The sequence below is a fragment of the Numida meleagris genome, chromosome 3 (genome assembly GCF_002078875.1).
Source record: "Numida meleagris isolate 19003 breed g44 Domestic line chromosome 3, NumMel1.0, whole genome shotgun sequence".
NCBI lineage: Eukaryota > Metazoa > Chordata > Aves > Galliformes > Numididae > Numida > Numida meleagris.
The window spans coordinates 10439360-10458029 of NC_034411.1; the positions used below are offsets into that span (position 1 = coordinate 10439360).

General features: G+C 38.2%; 1 protein-coding gene across 26 annotated transcripts in view; it reads right to left on the reverse strand.

Moving 5' to 3' along the window:
* Nucleotides 1-18670, reverse strand: part of NRXN1 (neurexin 1) — a 658401-nt gene that overhangs the window by 96194 nt on the left and 543537 nt on the right. The gene's annotated exons all lie outside the window — the stretch shown is intronic.

An 18670-nucleotide genomic window follows, 5' to 3' on the forward strand; every position in this document is an offset into this window, starting at 1 on the left:
TGCTTAGCTACCGTGAATCTGGACAGGCCCACTGAATTCTACAGTAATCTCATTGCTAGTAAGGAAAACATAAATATATTACATATTGTTCTCCTCAGGAGTACTCTGTGCATATTTTCACGCTTCTTTTATTTTCCTTTTAACAACAGGGTGAACCACAAGGAACTTATTCACTAAAAATACTTCCAAGAAGGTTAATAAATATTTTAATACTCTAACTAAAACTGTGTCTTTGATATTTTATTTCTGTTACACTTCTGAAAGATGAATTGCTTTGTCAGACATGCTTTTCAACCGTCATTCATAAGAAACAACCGATCTGCCCAGACTTTAATTGTAGACAGATATGTAACTACCCAGCAGGACACTTTGTGATTAGACTGCCAAAATTTATTTGATTAAAAAACCTGGGTAAAAATGATTCACTCATGATGTGCACCATGTCTAACCCAACTGAACTCTAGATGGAATAATTCTTCTACCAAGTAGATACTATTTTGTCACAACAAAGTATTAATTCTGTATGAGCAGAAAGACTTCAAGGGAATAACAGTAATTTCAAAGAATCAAGGTAAGCAGAGAGGAGCAACAAAGGTCAAATCTTTGAGCTGGAGCTAAATCTTGTGCAAGATTGAGAAGCAGCAGTCCCAAAAAAACTTAATCATACCTTTATATCTATAGGTCATCATGGACAAACCAACTACATGAACTTCACTAATATGTATTTTATCCCACCTGATTTATTATATTGTCAGTGCTGGAGTGTAATTCTATTTTGTTCTCTGAAATAAAGGTGTCAGTTATTGATGTGAAATAGTAGCATCCTTGAAAAAGAATCAGAAGGTTGAAAATTGAGAGTCTGTGAAGAACAACATAAAGTCTAGAGAACATTTTCTGTGAAACAAGCCCTTTAACAGAATAAAAATTCACCTTGTTAGTCTCAGTGATCTGCTAGGGAAATAAATAACAAAGCGAAGAAACTGATGTCTATCTCCATTTATAAACAACCCCCTCTCCCTGGTTTTGCTCATCTTGATCCTGACACTGCTACTTCTGAATTATGTCTTCCCTGCCATCTGCAAGAGGAAGGCAGAAACCCATATCATTTCTCCAGATACAGTCAAAGATGAAACTTGACTAAAGAGTTTACTGCACAGCATGGGAAGAAGCCACTGTGGCTCTGTGGTACAGGGGCAAACTGTCAATACTGGGCCAGGCTAGGAGACAAAAGCACAATCTCATTAAAGGTTGATGGTGAAGTTCTCTTAAATCATATATTACTATTACTATACATACATGTGTGTGTAAAAATAAAAATTAACGCTGGAATAAACAGTAAAAACAAAGACTAAAATTTGTATAACATGATTCTGCACATGCTACTTACCTCTTCCCAGCAAAAGAGGGAATGATATTTTAAGCACTATCAATTGCAAGCATAAACATCTGCATGACTTGCACATGATACTGTCGTGCTGTTGTTCACACTGGCCCAATGTATTGGCCAGATGTGGATGCTTTCAGTTTCACTGCTCGAATGTAAATTGATGTCAATACTGCAATAGATTCCAACTGTAATGAATTTTGAGTATGCAGTATACAGACATTCTCTAAAGCTATATTAAGTTTCAAGTTTAAATACCATCCTTAATCTTCATCTAAGGAACCCACTGGCTGCATTGCTCTTGTTTGACTGAAGACCCTTTAGAGAGATCACTCAAACTAAGAGTGACTACTCACACAGACTCCGCAGGTCCAGAGTACATTCCCAGACTTTCCATGTAGGGAATCCATGGGCATAACCTTCCTTCACCGCCATTATAGGCCTATAGCAAGTCTCGCTCCTAACACACATAGTTTCTAAGTACTCTGTAGCACACCCCATCCCGTGAGCCTGCTTGTTGCCTTGGAAATAGCCCTGCTATCACACATAGGCATCTTGTCATCAGTAGCCATCAGTACGCTTGCCTTTATGCCTGCAAACAAAGTATCACCTTTTCTATCACAACACTAGATCCAGGATATTCAGGCATAAAACTGAGTTGGATGTGGCAGAGGACAAGGGGTCCAGGTCAATCCCAGAAAATCACTGGGCTTGTGGGATGCACTGACACTGTCATATTTTTGCTAAGCATTTATGAACTTGAATATTAAGTATGTGATCTAGGAATAAGAAAGTTCTGGATGGATCAGATAAAGCTGCATATATTTTGTCTGCTGCTAATGTACACTGGCACTACACACTACAACCTGGAGGAGGAGTTGAGAAATATGGAGAAGTATGCAGCAGTCAGACTGGAAGACTTGTTTGAGGAGCTACAGATCCAAAAGGCTGATGTGGGCTTCCTCCAGTGTTCAAAGAAAAGGTAGACATAGTTTTAGGATGCTTTTTTTTTCCTATTGGAGATCCTGAACAAACCTTACAGTCAGCTTGGTGAGATGATTAAAGTACAAAGAAGCTCTAAAGTTAGAGAAGGAATTCACAGCAAATAAGAAAGGCTTCAACTCTACAATGCTTCACAATATTACAGAAGAGCTAACCTTTAAAAAAAAGGAACTGCCATGTGGTATGACTACTACAAACTTGAATGTGTCAAATCCGTCAAGTTCATATTAAATGACCATAGCATAATATGGTCTTTTTTTCCCTAGAGGAACTTCAAAATGCCTTATAATGCATATTTAGTATCCCAGAAGAATATCCTGCTTGCAGAATGACAGACAGCAGTCTTCACAGCAGAGTGAAATCACTCTTTGTTAGCTTATAACACAACCAAACACAAAGCAATAACCTAGATTTTCTGAAAGAAGAATCCACTTATTACATTTACTGAAAGATGTACACATAATTTGATTCCCATTCCACTGATACTACAAACGGTACTGAAACATCTTATTTTCACCTGCAAGCTCCTTGCTTCATGCTTGTGTACTAAACAAACTAAACTTAAACCATATTTTTGCAACTTTCTTCAAGATGAAACTGAGAATGACCATTAACCTCTCACAGAGATGAGAAATCAACTGCCTTTCACTCTGTGTTTATTATTATTACTTTTCACTGGATTAATTAATAATTAATCTAAGAGTGCACTCTTCCTGACTCTCACTTCCTTGCTATAATGCAATATCTATTTTGGTTACTGCAACATTGGATTGCTTACTACGAGATTGGTGTATTACATCAAAAGCAAGCAAGAGAAGATGAAAAGCAACAAGAAGGAGATAAGAAAACATAGGATTTGTCTGATAAATTTAAGGTCATATTTTGTTATCAGGTATTATAAAAAGATCCTTTGTATTGCCTGTGCAGCATTTATAGGGGCTAATATTGTATAGCTGCTGCTAAAACAGGCAGGAAAATTGATAGAAATCATTAAAGAGGAAGATTAAGGTATAAAAAATGAATTGTTACAAGTACAGTACCATGCTCCACATCACTCCAAAGAGTGACATTTTGCAGTTCTCCAAGGTAAAAAGTACTCCGAACTGTTTCTAGATCATAATGTCACAGCATTTAAGGTTGCTTTTCTGATAGATATTTAACCGTAAGTTGACTGTAAGCAGTTTCTTAATCAATAGTTTTTCAACAGATGAAAACTGGAGAGTATTTCAACCCTACTGTATCTAAAATTAGCTAGGTCGGAGACAGCAGCTACTGAATATGTTCTGACTTCTGCCCAGGTAGCAATCTAGATGATCTTCATTTCATGCTAGCTAGCAAATAGCCACTATATAGAATGTCCCTTGACAGAAATAATACTCACATAATATAAATGAACAATGGCAAATGGAAAACACTGTGCTCAGCTCTTATTTTAAATTTCTATTGGTCTGTAATCCCATGAGTATCTAGTATGCAGGTAGAAGCCATCAATAAGAAAGGTCTTATTAACTACACACAAGCCTCCTCATTAAGTTTAAGCCACACTGCAAGCACTGAGGACAGAATAGGTCACACTATCCAAAGGTCATTGCTCATATCACCGCATTTTTTGTAGTTAAAAGAAATTCTATATGTTTTCCATATATTATTTCTGGACCATTTACAACACTAAAAATCATCTGAAGCAACTGAAAAAAACCCACCAACATCTTCTGAGGTTAAATTCTGTTCTTGGTTATGCAATTCATGAGAGAAAATAAGAGTCTAGACTTCAGCTGTGTTCACCAAATCCACTGCAATTGAACTGCTCCAGTAGACTGCTTGGAGGCAATGCAGGGCACGCCAAAAACAATTTCACACTCACTACATGACCAGAAACACACACACAAAAAAGCCAAAGCAATCAGCATCAACCCTCACAAACATCAAACAAACTTGACTGCAATTGCAACATTTAAAAATGTTGATTCTGTGCTCTTTCACGAAACATGATAATGCTAGAGTTCACCACCACCACTGTGTCTCAGCATCCTGGACAACACAGGTGCTTTGTCATGTTCATTACATCTACCGAAGCTGGCTCAGCTCATTTGCCTATGGACATGCACGATTATATGCAAGCCAGTAACAACAAGAAAAGTGAGGTCACTATTTGGACAAGCCTTTGCCAAGCAGAAGAAACCAAGGGCACCCAACATAGATTAAAAAAAAATGGCATTTAAAAGAGAAGAATCTGTTCTGTGTCAGCAGTGCAGCAAAAAAGTAGCCCCTAGCCAAAGCAAGCTCCAGAATTTCAGTTCCATCTAAATATGCCATTTCAACTTGTGTATTTTTGCCTTGCAGACATTTTACTATAAAAGAATAATCTATTCCAAATTGAAAGGTTTAAACTTGTACACATAGGATTTTTTTAAATGCTTTTGGCAAAGCACAGAAACAGAAACTGTAAATAACAGAAACAGATGCTCACTGAGATAAAAGGAGTGTTTTAAGACGGCAGAACTATAATGAGCAGCCCACCACACAATAGCATAATGGCCACAGGTGGACTCCAGCAGTGATTTAGTTTTATCTGTTAAAAAGTGAAACAAATTGATTCCCCAACTTTATACATATGTAAAGTGAAACATACATATATATATAAAATTTTCACTAATATTTTCCATTTAATTTCATCTGCAACATGTTGCCATAAATTTCAAGAAACACAGCTGATTTTTGATAAATCTGCAAAGGATTTCAGATTAGCTAAGTGTTTTCCCCTTGTGATTACACTTTACCTCTGAGTGGGGTTTTTTGTGTAGTTTGAAAGACTAAGCATTAGGGTGAAACATGTTATTTTGCTTTGAGATTGTGACTTTGAAAAAAATTAAGAACTCTGTTACTCAATTAGCATGGATTTCTACATTAAAAATTCTTCTATAGAGTTTCCTTTCTTTATGACTTAGAAAGATCGCAAGGGAGAGGAGAGATTGCTAGTGTAAAACACTTGTCAATTCCCTGAAATTGGTGCTTCATGACCTTTCATATGCTCTATATGAAAGTTAGAGAAAGACCCTCTGCTGCATAAAGTGACTGAAAGGAGAGGGAGATAGGTGTGAGATATACTGTCACTGTTGTCACCGATCATTCCTACTGAAAAAAGTTTCTTTCAGTGCACCCTACTCTTCAAAGGCACTTAAAGACATGCTGGGCATCTACCACAGAAGCAAGTTCTCAAGTGGATTGCTGTCTCATGGCCTAAAAAGGCCTTTGACGCTACAGATCTTGGATGTTCTCAAGTCACAGCTGGTTTCAAGGCAGCCTTTGGGATCAAGAAGGGAAAGCCATCTACTCTAATACCAACCACATCTAACATATGGATCTGACCTGCACTAGTTAACTGGGCATATCCAAATCTTTTAAGCTCTTGCCTAAAACACACTTTTATGGGAGAAGCGACTCTGTTTTAAAGCTAATAATGCCACATTATAGATAGACAACCCAAAGCTGGCAGCTTACTTTCGTGGAGATCTGAATTTATCATTCTGATTTTCAGAGCTAATCTGAATTTTTCCCCAGAATGAAAAACAAAAACAATATTGAACAATTTAAGTGTATATGGATTTGCAAGGAAATATGCAATCAATAGTCGAAAGTCAAAATGCTTAATTTTTCATTTTCTTTTACAAGAATATATTTGCTGATACAGTATGCAAAAGGTAGACTCTACTTATACTTTGAAACACGTATGAAATGTTAAATAGGGAAAAAGATCAAATTTTGAGAGAGAATAACTCTGCTAGCACAATTTTCACTTCCACTTTTTCTCAGGAAACCACTTGACCTTTTAAAAATCTACTGAAATCCACTATGTTGAAGTAATTAGATAGGAATATTGTAATCTTTCCAGCAGAAATCATAGTCAGAAACGTGGGTTTTTTTTTTTTTTTTCTGGTATGACTTGCTTAATTCATGGGAAGGTATAGTTACATCTCCATTAAGAACACAATGCTAGCGGACCAGTTAAGTATTCTTATATTAATAATAAATTCCTAATATAGACAGAAGCATGATCTGATCTGTATATCACAGGATATTAAGATTTACCTGCTTCATTCTCTATTCAGCCAAAAATCTATTATTTGGTTATTTCATAACCCGTAATGGGCTTGAACAGCTCTTCCAGGAAGTATCTTATCCTGACATGATGACACACAGTAAAAGAAAATCATTCAGCAATGAATTTGAAATCATGCGCTCTATTTCTTGTTTCAGTTTCTTAGTCCTGCTTATGACTTTCTAGGAACAGCTAAAGAGCATTGTAAGCACCCACTGTTTTCTCCTTGTGAAAGTACTTACAGTGTAATAACGACATTTCTTACTTTTTCTTTCAACACTACAAAGCAACAAAGAAATAACCTCTTGTAGGCTCTTTTTACTCACACACACCATTTTTTTTTCCATAGAACCAGACACCAGATACAGGTACAAACTTGGTACCTGTTCCAGAGCCTATTTTCTAAGTATTGTGAAAGGTGGCTAAATCCTCAACTGTTCTTACATTTCAGCCTTCTTTGCCCACAGAGCAATTTCCAAAATCTCTTTTGTCACAGAAACACATGATATTTTGTGCTGAGCAGCTGGAAGATGAAACCACAAGAGTTCTCAGGATCATACATTTCCAGGACATTGTACCTTGCTACATTTTCATAACTTATTCTTTGCTCTTAGATCCATGTCTCACCATTTAGCACTGCTACAGTCTAATTTCCTTTAAATTCTTCTGGCTTCCCAAGCAACCAAGCTCAAATAACACAGCTGCCCTGCCCTTTACTTACATTTGGCTTTTTTTTTTGTTTGTTTTGAGTCTTCCTAATAGCCAGGCATCTTCAGTGACAAATATTATACAGACTTCCAAGACGCTTATAAAAGTGACACATATTTTCAAGCCCTGTAAAATCCCACGGGAAATGTTTCCAGTTGATGAATGCTCCTCACTGGTAACTATTTATGGCATGCAATACTGAGTTTATTAACAAAAAATTACTTATGTTCATTGCCAATCAATTTTGTAGACTACCTATCAGCTTCATTACTAGTTTGCTCACTTAGTACTGTGACAAGATGTTATCTGCAGCACCCTCTGGGAATTCCCCAGCTTTGCTCATCACACCAGTGTGATATTCCCAGTTTATGTTTGGGAAGTTGAACTCTTCCCCCTCTATCAGTTTTGCCAGGCTACGTGCCAAGAAAAATTTCCCCTATTGACACAGGTGTGTCCTATCAGGCCACAGCAGACCTCCTTTCTTGAAAGCTCCTCCATGATTCTAAAACCCAAAAATCTGGCAGAGGGACCAGTCTTGGAGTCAGACACTGATGACCTGGGCTTGCCTATTTCTTTACTTGTCTCTCCTCATTACTGGGATGATCAAGGAAAACACTCTTTGCTCCTGAGTCCTTTAGTATTTTCACATCTCAATTTTGTAAAACCATAGTTTCATTGCCTCTAATTCAATTAACTGTTGCTTATATGGGGTTGAAATCTGGATGTGTTTCACTATGTATTGCACTTCTGATACAACAACAGGTGTTTGATTTCTTGCTTCAAATGTCTTTGAGATGGCTGCCCTACAGAATCTGACTGTTGTGCAGCTTATAATGGTTCTTGGCTGTATAGATCATACAGGCAAGTCACTTTTTCTGATAGGCAGGATAAGCTGCCAAAGAAAAGACCCTCTGCTCAAGGTAACTCCTTTAGCACTCTGAACTTCTACACACGTGATATAATACAGTTGTAGAATACAACCATAGAATTGGTTAGAACTGAGTTGCCAGTAATCACAAAACCGTTTAGGAAAATGTTATTCTGAAAGTGTAGAGACTGCAGTTTCTAGTTTGTTTTTTTTTTAACCATTAGGGCCTGAGACTGTAGAAAGCAAATGACACAGCAAGATGATGAGATAGATGTACATAGCTACTGGAATATTAAAATTCTGTCCTGAGTTCACATGGTACAAAACAGAGAAAGAGAGTCTAAAGCACGTATATGCTCATACATTCAGGACAGCAACAATTTATTTATTTGGGGATAGCTAGTTAAAGCAGTTCAGTCTTTTGAAAATGTATCTAGGACAGAGCAAGTTGCTGTTTTCCCTGCTGCAGTATGAGTTACAGTGACTGCTTCTGAAATAGTTTAATGGAAGTTCTTATCCTGAAGACATAAAGTACTATTTTGCTGTCATACTTCACAATACCAGCAAAATATATCTGAGGACACATGCACAAATATGTCCCAAATAAAAAATATCTCATTTTCTGAGAGCATCTAAAACACAATGGCGTTGCAGAAAAATTAATTTTGTTTTCTGTATGATAGATTGTCCAGTTGGAATGCTCAAAATTGCATTGATTTGTTCTGTTCTGAGAAAGGTTCCCATTTCAGGCTGACTTCAGTGTTGCTCCAGGAGCTAATGGAAACAAACTGCATCACAGGAGAAACGCACAGTAGAAGCATATCATGGTCTTCTCTCGCGTGCTCTATCAGCCAATGACAGCATCAGTGTCTGTACTAGAGGAAATGCATGTGTGTGCCCATCAAGTAAGTAATCTAAAATGAGGGGCACTGTTGCAACCATATCGATGCTTGTTCACATTAGTATTTGTTACACAGTAGTAACTTTACTGAATTTAGTGGATATTAGTTTGGCTTAGTGAGTGATGCGTAAAATAAAATCCTGTGTAAACTCAAACAAGACAGCTATGAACCGCCCGGAAGGCAGGCTGAAAGGAAATAGAAATAGTTTGGCTTTGATGACGTGGTCCTTCCCCGGGAAAGAAAAGAAGACTGACAAATATATTTTAAGACACTGATTCTATAAAAAGTGATATGTTGTAAAAAAGCTACTGAGTAGTTAAAATTGCTTGTTAAGTAATTTGATTTTTTTGGGTATTGGGTAAGTAGCGATATTGTAGGTTACATGGAAAACGTGCCTGTCAGGTTCAAACGAAATAGAAGCGTGGAAATGATTCCCTCTGTATTGGCTATGTTTCATTTTTTGTGATCTGACTTTTAATGGGATTGTTAACAATGGCATTCCTGAAGAGGTGAATGGGACCTGCTGTGATATATTTGCCATGTCTCATCGTAAGGTCTCTTTTTGCTTCCACTTTCTATTTCCTTTAACTTGAATTCTCATATCCTGTGGTCTTAATTCTGGCACAGTCCTTTGCCACAAGAAACAAAAATAAGAGATACCAGTTTCATCTAGTATTTTAGAACACCTCTTTCTGACTCACTGCTCACTTGAAATTTTCTTTCCCCTTCTAATCTAGATGCATTTGTGCCATTGTGCTGTATTTAACTGAAAGGTGTTATGCCTTCTATGATCACGTAATGACAACTGAACCACACATTTTATCAAGATCTGAATTTAATTATAGGATCTATCAACTCTGAGAAGGGATGAGCCTTTGTATTTCACCAGGATATCCAAGATGAAAAACAAAGGAAAAAGGAAAGATCTGTCTGCTGACTTAGAGAAGCATTATCTATTATTATATATCATTATCTGACAGAAAATCCTGATAAGCTGTCAAATCAAAAAGTTGATTTGGGAACCACTTTTTGAAAAGAGACTTTAGTGTCTTGTTTGGGTATTACCTCGGCTCTTTAACTAAAGAAGACAGAAGGATACATCAATTTCATAATCTCTCAAAGTGCAGCAGCGCTTTTTTTAAAAAAACAAACAAACATACATGAAACTTTGACTTTGGGTAAGCTGTAACAGAGGTCACTCAAAGAGAATGGGAAAACAGATCACCATTTCTGTTAGAATCAATCTTTCACATGACGAATAGAATCATACTGAAAGTGGGTCCTAGATATGAGCTGGAAAATACATTTGATCATACCAAACAGTAGTCACAGCTTCACCCATCAGAAAAAGATGCAAGAAGTCAGTTGTGCAATTACATATTAACAAAGGTAAGGGAGCATGCTGGCCTAGTTACATCCATCACTTAAATGCTGGTTTCTGTCTCAGTAAGTCTGATTAATTTTTAATCTATTTTGATTCCTGCTAAATGAGTTTCTTGCACCTTACTATACTCTGGAGGACTTGCTGAAGTGAGTTTCACATTTTTCTTTCCCTTATTTTCAAATTGTTTTACTTACTGCTAAAACACCTTTCTTTTCATTTACGTTATAGCTGAACATAAGTGTATGAATACACGTAGAGAACGGCTTCTTATAATACTCATTGAAGAATCTTCTTAGTGGCAAAAAATAAGAAATAATGCTATTTTAGCTTCACTTTGAATAAATAATGAAAGCAATAGAGAAAAGTTAATTGTAGGTGACATTTTTTGATTGAGTGATCATGAGTTGCTTGAAATTAATACAAGGACAACTAAAAATAAACCTCCAAGTTAGATTCTTGATTTCAAAAGAATGAAATTTGATAAAGTGAAAGAAACTACATTATGTAATCAGTCTGAGGGATTGATGGACTCAGCCAGGAAGGACATTCAGAAATTCTTGAAGGTAAAAGCATAAAAAATATATCTGGACTTGCACCTGCAAGGTTAAAATATACAGAGGGAGACCCACTGGGTTGAATAGCTATGCCATCATAAACTATATTACAGAAGGAGGGGAAAAAAGCAAATTTGATCAGCAAAGAAAACAATACATTTCAGAATTAGAAACATACATAAAAATGCAAGTAGAACTGCCAAAACTCTATCTAAAAAGGTCTTTCAAAGTAAGCAAAATAAATTTAAAAGCCAGAGGATATCAAGCCATGTAAACAAAAACAGATCATGGAAAGAACTGAGGTCTCTTTGTAGTAAAGCTGATGATGATCCAAGGGAGAAGACTGCATTGACTAATGGGAACGTATCTCTTCCCAATCCAGATCTTCAGAGAATCCAGAAGGAAGCAATATATTCTTAATGAATTTGTGGGATCAGAAGGCAAGATTGATTATCTCTGTCCCTGAACTTTTTAAGTTTTCAAATACAGATATCCAACAGGACACGCTATTATTTCTATTAGTGAATAGAAAATGCAACAGCTTTATATGACAAGAGAAAAAAAAAGTAAACCAGTCAAACTATTTTGCCTGACCTTAGCAGAGACTTAATGGGATCCAGCAGTGTCAGCGGGGGAGCCTCTGGGTGAGGATTAAAGGGAGAGGTAGCAAAGCAGATATTGTCGCGGATGTCTACTGTCAACCACCCACAATACAACAGCATGGATGAGCTATTCCATAGGCAATTAGGAGAAAGAAGAAGAAATCTCTAGATCAGCTGTCCTTGTCCTAATGGGAGATTTCAACTTCTCATATATAAACTGGGAATATTATACTGCCATGACAAGCAAGTCCTAGAGGATCTGGAAGATAAGTTCCTGTCACAAGTACAGAGTGAGCCAACTAGAAGAAGAGTCCTCCTGGGTCTGTTGTGTGAGACTTCAGAAGGCCTCGTGGGAGATATGACGTTAGGTGGCTGTCTTGGCCACAGCGATCATGAAACAGTTGAGCTCAACAGTTTTGCTGCAAGAAGAAAAAAGGTCAGCAGAATTGCCACCCTTGATTTTAAGAGTGCCAACTAAGTTTCTTAGGGAGCTAAGTTACCTGGCAGATACACTGACTAGTTTCCAGAATACAGAGACCAAGAGAAGCATTTAACGTCCCATTCACCTAGCAGTCTCATTTAGCCCACAGACCCAGAGACAACATGTCTGCCCTCTTGTTTTTAAGTGATAAAACAAACAAAAAAAATGATAACAACAACATTAAAAAACAGCGATGACAACAACAAACAGAATTATTATGTATTATACAAAAGTCCCGAGAGCTTCAGCTGCCAATTGCCATACTGCAGAGGTACTTGGCACTAACCATATTGTCAGCCTGTGGTTTGATCATCTGCCAAAGTACACGGACCATTGCATAGATTCCTCTTTGGTGTATGCATTCAGTCATAATTTATACTCCCCAATTACAGAGATACATCTGTTCCAGCAGCAGCATTTTGGTCTATCTTTGTGTGAACTGCATGTGAGACGTCTGTGCTGTCAGATCTAGGTCTGTTAGACACAGCTCTGACAACATGCGCTGTACCATGGGGCACGTGAGGACAGCTGTAATACTTAGTTATGCCTTTCGAAGATTGTCCAGGGTTCTGGTATGACTGGGAAGGTTTTGTTACAGGTATTTGCCTACAGCAGGCTTCATCTGCCAGACTGCTGAGAATTTCCAGCAGTGTGAATAGCTTTGAAACCATAGGCCAGTAGGCCAATGTCTAACAGATCATCTTCTATCCAGACAACTCTGCATCTATGATGGAAATCTTGAAGAGTAGAAGAGTAGATTCCCTCTGGTACACTGACTGGTTGTGCCTTGTTAGCTTTTTTTTTTTTTTAAATAAGCCTCAGCATTGGACAAATTCCCTGTGACAGCATGAAACGTAGTGTTATTCATAGAAAAGTGATTTTGAAAATCCTTCACAATAAATGGTGATTATTATGGCTTCAGAATGAATGTCACGTAGCTTGTTCCAATACATTTTCCCAGACTGGTGAAGTGTGCATCTTTTAATACTAAAAGAAAATTAGAAAAATTAGGGAAATTGTTTTTCTTGTTACATGGTTATGGGTACTGCTATGAGAATTATTTTTATTCCACACCATCTGATTTGATTTGAAACAGATTTTCTTTCAGGTACGGAAGAAAAGGTTGCTTCAAACTAATTGAAATGCTTTGATCTCAGGTCACTATAACTGCTTATAAACACTGGGCAATCTTGACACGAAAATTCAGAATATTTTATTTAGAAAATACAGAAATTAACATTTTCCTGTTACTAAATCCAATTTCCTGTAATTTTGCTTCTCCTTTGTCCGTAATTATTAGTTCTGTTTGACCCAAATTAACAAGTCCTTTGGTTTCCTCCCAGAAAAGCATTCTTAGTAAATCTGCATTTCATTCTGTAATTATTCCCAAACTAAATTTACAAGGGCAGTCAGTTCACAGTAGCAGCTGGAGTTGCTACAGCAGTGCAGTACTATAGCCACAACAGCAGACAGGCAGTCAGGAGAGCCAAACAAAACAAAGTTTTGAAGCGCAGAAGATAAGCAATCAGGAGCAGAAAGGATCTGCATGGCAAATTGTATTAGTCTATTGATCAGGAGCTTTGACTGCACAGTCAGCAGTTTTCTTATTCCTACTTAATATGATTGGAAATTACGCTGCATCCCAGTTAATGGGAAGTCATTATCTGAAATACAAGACAAGGTGAAACAATAAAGTTATTCAGGAAGGTGGAGAGAATGGCAAACATTAAGTCAAGAGAGATAATATCAAGTTTAGTTAAGAAAGATGGAATATACAAATCCAGTATAGATCTGGGCATTTTAGCTGTCCAGCAAAAAAACTAGAGGATGCCATTCCTAATCATAAGGCTACCTGTCAGCATCTGACAGAATGAGAAAGGGGGAAAGCAGGATGAATATTTAAAGAAGGGCAGAAATTGAAGTGTGCATCCTCACAGCTTTAGCCCTGCACTCAGAGAAATGGCAAGGGAAGAACTCTTCAGTCGAATCCAGAAGAATGCAAGTACATACTGAAGTCTAAGCCTTTGTTTCTAAAAATCATCCAGCCATGTGGTAACACTGAACATCTCCACCTATCTAGAGAATCACACAATTGTTTCAGTTGGAAGGGACCTTTAAAAGCTACCTAGTGCAACTCTCACACAATGAACAGAGACACCTACAGCTAGATCGGGTTGCTGAGAGCCCTGTCCAGCCTGACCCTGACTGTCTCCAGGAATGGGACAACACCACCACCTCTCTGGGCAACCTGTTCTAGTCCCTCATCACTCTTATTATAATAAACTTCTTCCTTATATCCAATCTACATCTCTGCTCTTTTAGTTTGAAATGATTTCCCTTTGTCCAATCACAACAGATCCTACTAAAGAGTCTGTCCCCTTCTTTCTTATAGCCCCTCTTTAAATACTGAAAGGCCATTCTCAGGTTTCCTTGGAGCCTTCTCTTCTCCAGGCAGAACAGCCCCAGCTTTCTCAGCCTGTCCTCATAGAGGAGATGTTTCATTCCTTGGATCACTTTTGTGGACCTCCTCTAGACATACTCCAGCAGGTCCACATCTCTCCTGTTTTGATGACTTCATATCTGGACGCAAGAGTCCGGGTGAGGTCTCACCAGCACAGAGTAGAGGGGCAGGACCACCCCCCTTATCCCACTGACCACGCTTTTTTGGATGCAGTCCAGGATACAGTTGGTTTTCTTGGCTGTAAAGTCACATGCTGGCTCAGGTCCAGCTTGCCATCCACCAGTACCCCCAAGTTCTTTTTGGCAGTGCTGTGCTCAATCCTTTTGTCCTCTAGCTAATTGGAGGCTGCCACAACCCGGGTGCAGGACCTTGCACTTGTTGAATCCCATGAGGTTCATCTGGGCCCAGTGCTCAGCCTGTCCAGGTCTCTCTGAGTGACATCCTGTCCCACAGGTGTTTCAACCACACCACGCAGAGCTTGGTGTCATCTGCAAACTTGCTTAGGGTGCATTCAGTCTTGAAACCAGTTCCTAGTCCATCGAACAGTCCACCTACCAAATCCATCTCTTTCCAATTTGGAGAGAAAGACATTATGGGGGACTGCGTGTGGGGCCTTACTGAAGTTGAGATTGATGACATCAATGGTTCTTTCCTCATCCATTGAACACAGTTATGCCATCATTGATGCAGAAAGCCACTACGGTGGTCACAGAGGATTGGCCCTTGCTGAAGCCATGCTGGTTGACTCATTTCACCTTCCTCTCTTCTATGTGGCTTAGCATAGCTAAGATCCAGGAGGATCTGTTCCATGATCTTCCCCAGCATAGAGGTGAGGCTGATAGGTCAGTAGTTCCGTGGGTCATACTTTCTACTCTTCTTAAAAATGAGTGTGACATTGCCTTTTTTCCTATCACCAGGGACTTCACCTGACTGCCATGATTTTTCAAATATCATTGAAAGTGGCTTGGCGACTATGTCAGCAAATTCCCTCAGGACTCTGGGATGCGTCTCATCAGGACTCATAGACTTATCTATGGTCAGGGTCCTCAGGCGGTTGCGAACCAGATCTTCACTTACAGTAGAAGGGCCATTGCTCCCTCAGCCTCCACTTTCCAAATCATCTGCTCAAGGGATATGCAAAGAGTAGTTGCTCAGTGAAGACTGAGGTAAAATGTTGTTGTACCTCAGCTTTCTCCTTGTTCACATTTACCAGAGTGCCTGTACTGCTCAATAGGGGAGTTTGCCTTTTTGGACATTCCTTTTCTGGCTGATGTACCTGTAGAAGCCTTTCTTCTTGTTCTTTGCAACCTCTGCCAAGTCCAGTTCCAGTTATGCCTTGACCTTCCTGACACCATCCCTACACAGCCTAGAAGCAGCCCTATACTCCTCCCAGGATCCTTGTCCCTACTTCCACTGGCTGTGACACAACACCAACTGTTATTTGGATTTGAGACCATCCTCTGTGCCACTATCTGCAGAAGTTAAATAGGGCTGGATGAAGGCTACATAGGCAGTGAAACTGGAAAATCCTGAACCTTTGACTAGAAATTCCTCTCAGAACATCTTCACCCTGTATTTTTAGATGCTGATCAAAAATAAGCAACGTCTTGAATTCAGACACTCCAACCAGAAGTATTCAGAGCATAATAATTCCATGTACAGAAAGGAGAATTGATCAGCTGCTACGCTTTAGGCAACAACTGATTTTTTGTTTGTTTTAAAAAAGGAAATTTGGTTTATTTAAGAATAGCAAACTTAGTAATTAAGCTGCTAATCTTGTTTCTATTTTTAATAATAATAAATAACCCCAAATAACAGAAGTAGGAGAAATAAGCCTGTACTTGCATACAGTAGTGGAGACATTAAAAAAATTATACAGGAAGAAGAAATTCTGTAAACAGGCACAAAGCAAATAAGAATATTCTTTCTACCACTGAACTGAAAGCTAACGAGCCCTCACTCATGCAAATGTCAACAAATTTAGTCCACATTGTACATCTTTAAAATGTCTTCCATCAAAAACAGGAGCAACGAGGAAGTTAGCTGGTGAATCACTACTGCCAAGCAGTGTTGTCAGTCCCTAAAACAGCAACAGCAGCACGACATGTAAATTGGGCGTAGCAGCATTTGCTGAACTGTGTTGTCTTACTTTACTATAACATCACTTTTAGAAAAATTACCTTTAGAACTGAAATGACAGTAATAGCTTTTAATATGGTGCCAATCAATATTGCTCAAATGCAGTTTAGTCTCCTGGACAAGCCTGTCTTTTCTATAAGGTAACAGTCTATGAAGGAAATAGCGTTTAAAAAGGGTTTAAGTGAAGACTGTCCAACATGACAGAGCAGCATGGAAAGATAAAATAAAGGTATAGTTAGATGCTTTCATGATGGAAGTAGGGGAGAAGGGATGGAAGAAGAAAAGGGAGAAGAAAGATTTCACAGGTAATGCCAAAGAATACAAGAGTTGTAAAATATTACTAGGGAAATGAAAATTAAAGAAACTAAGAAAACTGAAGAGCAACAGCAGTCCTGGAAGATCCACCAATAAAGCAACCCAACAGATTCTGTACCCCATCTGCTGAAGCAAATGAAAATACCTTCAACTGTTGGTTGTGCATGGATTACTCAAAGAAACTCAAAAAGCTCTATTATATATTTAGTTTTCCACAGAAATAATCCAGCCTCCCTGCAATCTACTAATCCCATCCCAAGGAAATCTCTCTATTTTCTATATTTATCTATGTTCAGTAAAAAAAAAAATTCTGCGGGCCAATATCCTCAGAACTCAACTGCATTTCTTCTTTGTTTTTACTCACTTTGTATTGTCATGAAGAAACAGAATAGAAATGGGAAAGAAAATATTTTCATACCTATCATTTATGTAATATATATTTATCAGTTCTGCAAAATACAGCTTGAGCACAAACTGAGACAAACTCATCTCTAGTTTCTACCATCTAATTTCAACAACCATTGACTAAACGTTGTGAAAGTCAGAACACAGGAGGGATAGTAAGAGGGAAACCGGAATATCTGAAAGAACACAGGACATATTTCATTCAACATTCCCTCTTCCCCTGCTCAGAGATATGTCTATCTTGAGGCCATGAATCATTACAGTCACTCAGAACTGCCACTCATTCATATTAGCATACAAGATACATATATATATTAATTAAAAAAATCCTGCTATTTATAATTTCACTTGCAATATATATTTTCATTTTTAAATTCTTAATTATCTCCAAGAAACTATCTGAAAGGTGATATTTCACTCATGGAATATATTTGTATTTGACTTCATTTTTAAAAATCAGTTTTACTGCTGGACTGCTACCGCAACACCAATAAAAAGACAAATCCTAAATATCAATGGCTGCTGTGGGGAATGGCTTACTCAACATGCTATTCCACCCCCAAAACGAAGACAATTTTAATTTAAAATCAGAACTATCATTTATGTAATAGAAAACAGGCAAACCAGAATATCTTTCACTTACATCTCTGGATTTGCTGCTTTTTGTTTAATAGCATAAACACACACACACCATTAGCAGGTAACACGGAGATTCGCAAGTAAACCTTCATGGCACAGTGGTGCTATTCAATAAGGAACTGACTGCGTATCTGAAAAACACTAGTGCCTTTAAAAATGAATAAAATCATTAACACAGTAATCTGTAGTGTATGGCATTTGCATAAAATTAAATATGGGTTCTATGAAGGAAATGCTGTATTCATACAAGTGGTTCTGCTGAAGTAACTAGCATTACTTGCATAAATAACAGGGCTGCTCTGAAACTAATGCCTCCTATTTTATTAGGTTGGACCACAGCTTCAGACACAGATGTTGGTGGGATAGCAGCAGAGGCTGAACCATCCCACCACTATCCCATTATATTTATTGCCATGGGACAGATGGCAGCAGAAGGGCAATCTGACACTATGGTGTCTGACATAGGAGTGTGTATGGTGCAAAGGGGTGTCACTGAATTCCTCCATGAAAAAAATGGCACCCACTGACAGTGGCTGTGAACACAGTGAGGCAGTGGGCGGTACATTTCAGCAGTGGTGACAGTGACTGCGTCACCTCCGTTGGTGCAGGTTTGTACAAGTGCAGCACACAGGGTCTTGTTCATCGCTGGTGAAAATGCACAGCTAATGATGGTGACTACAGTGAGGAACAGTATTTTGTAGCTGAGAATTTCCTCTAACAAATAGTG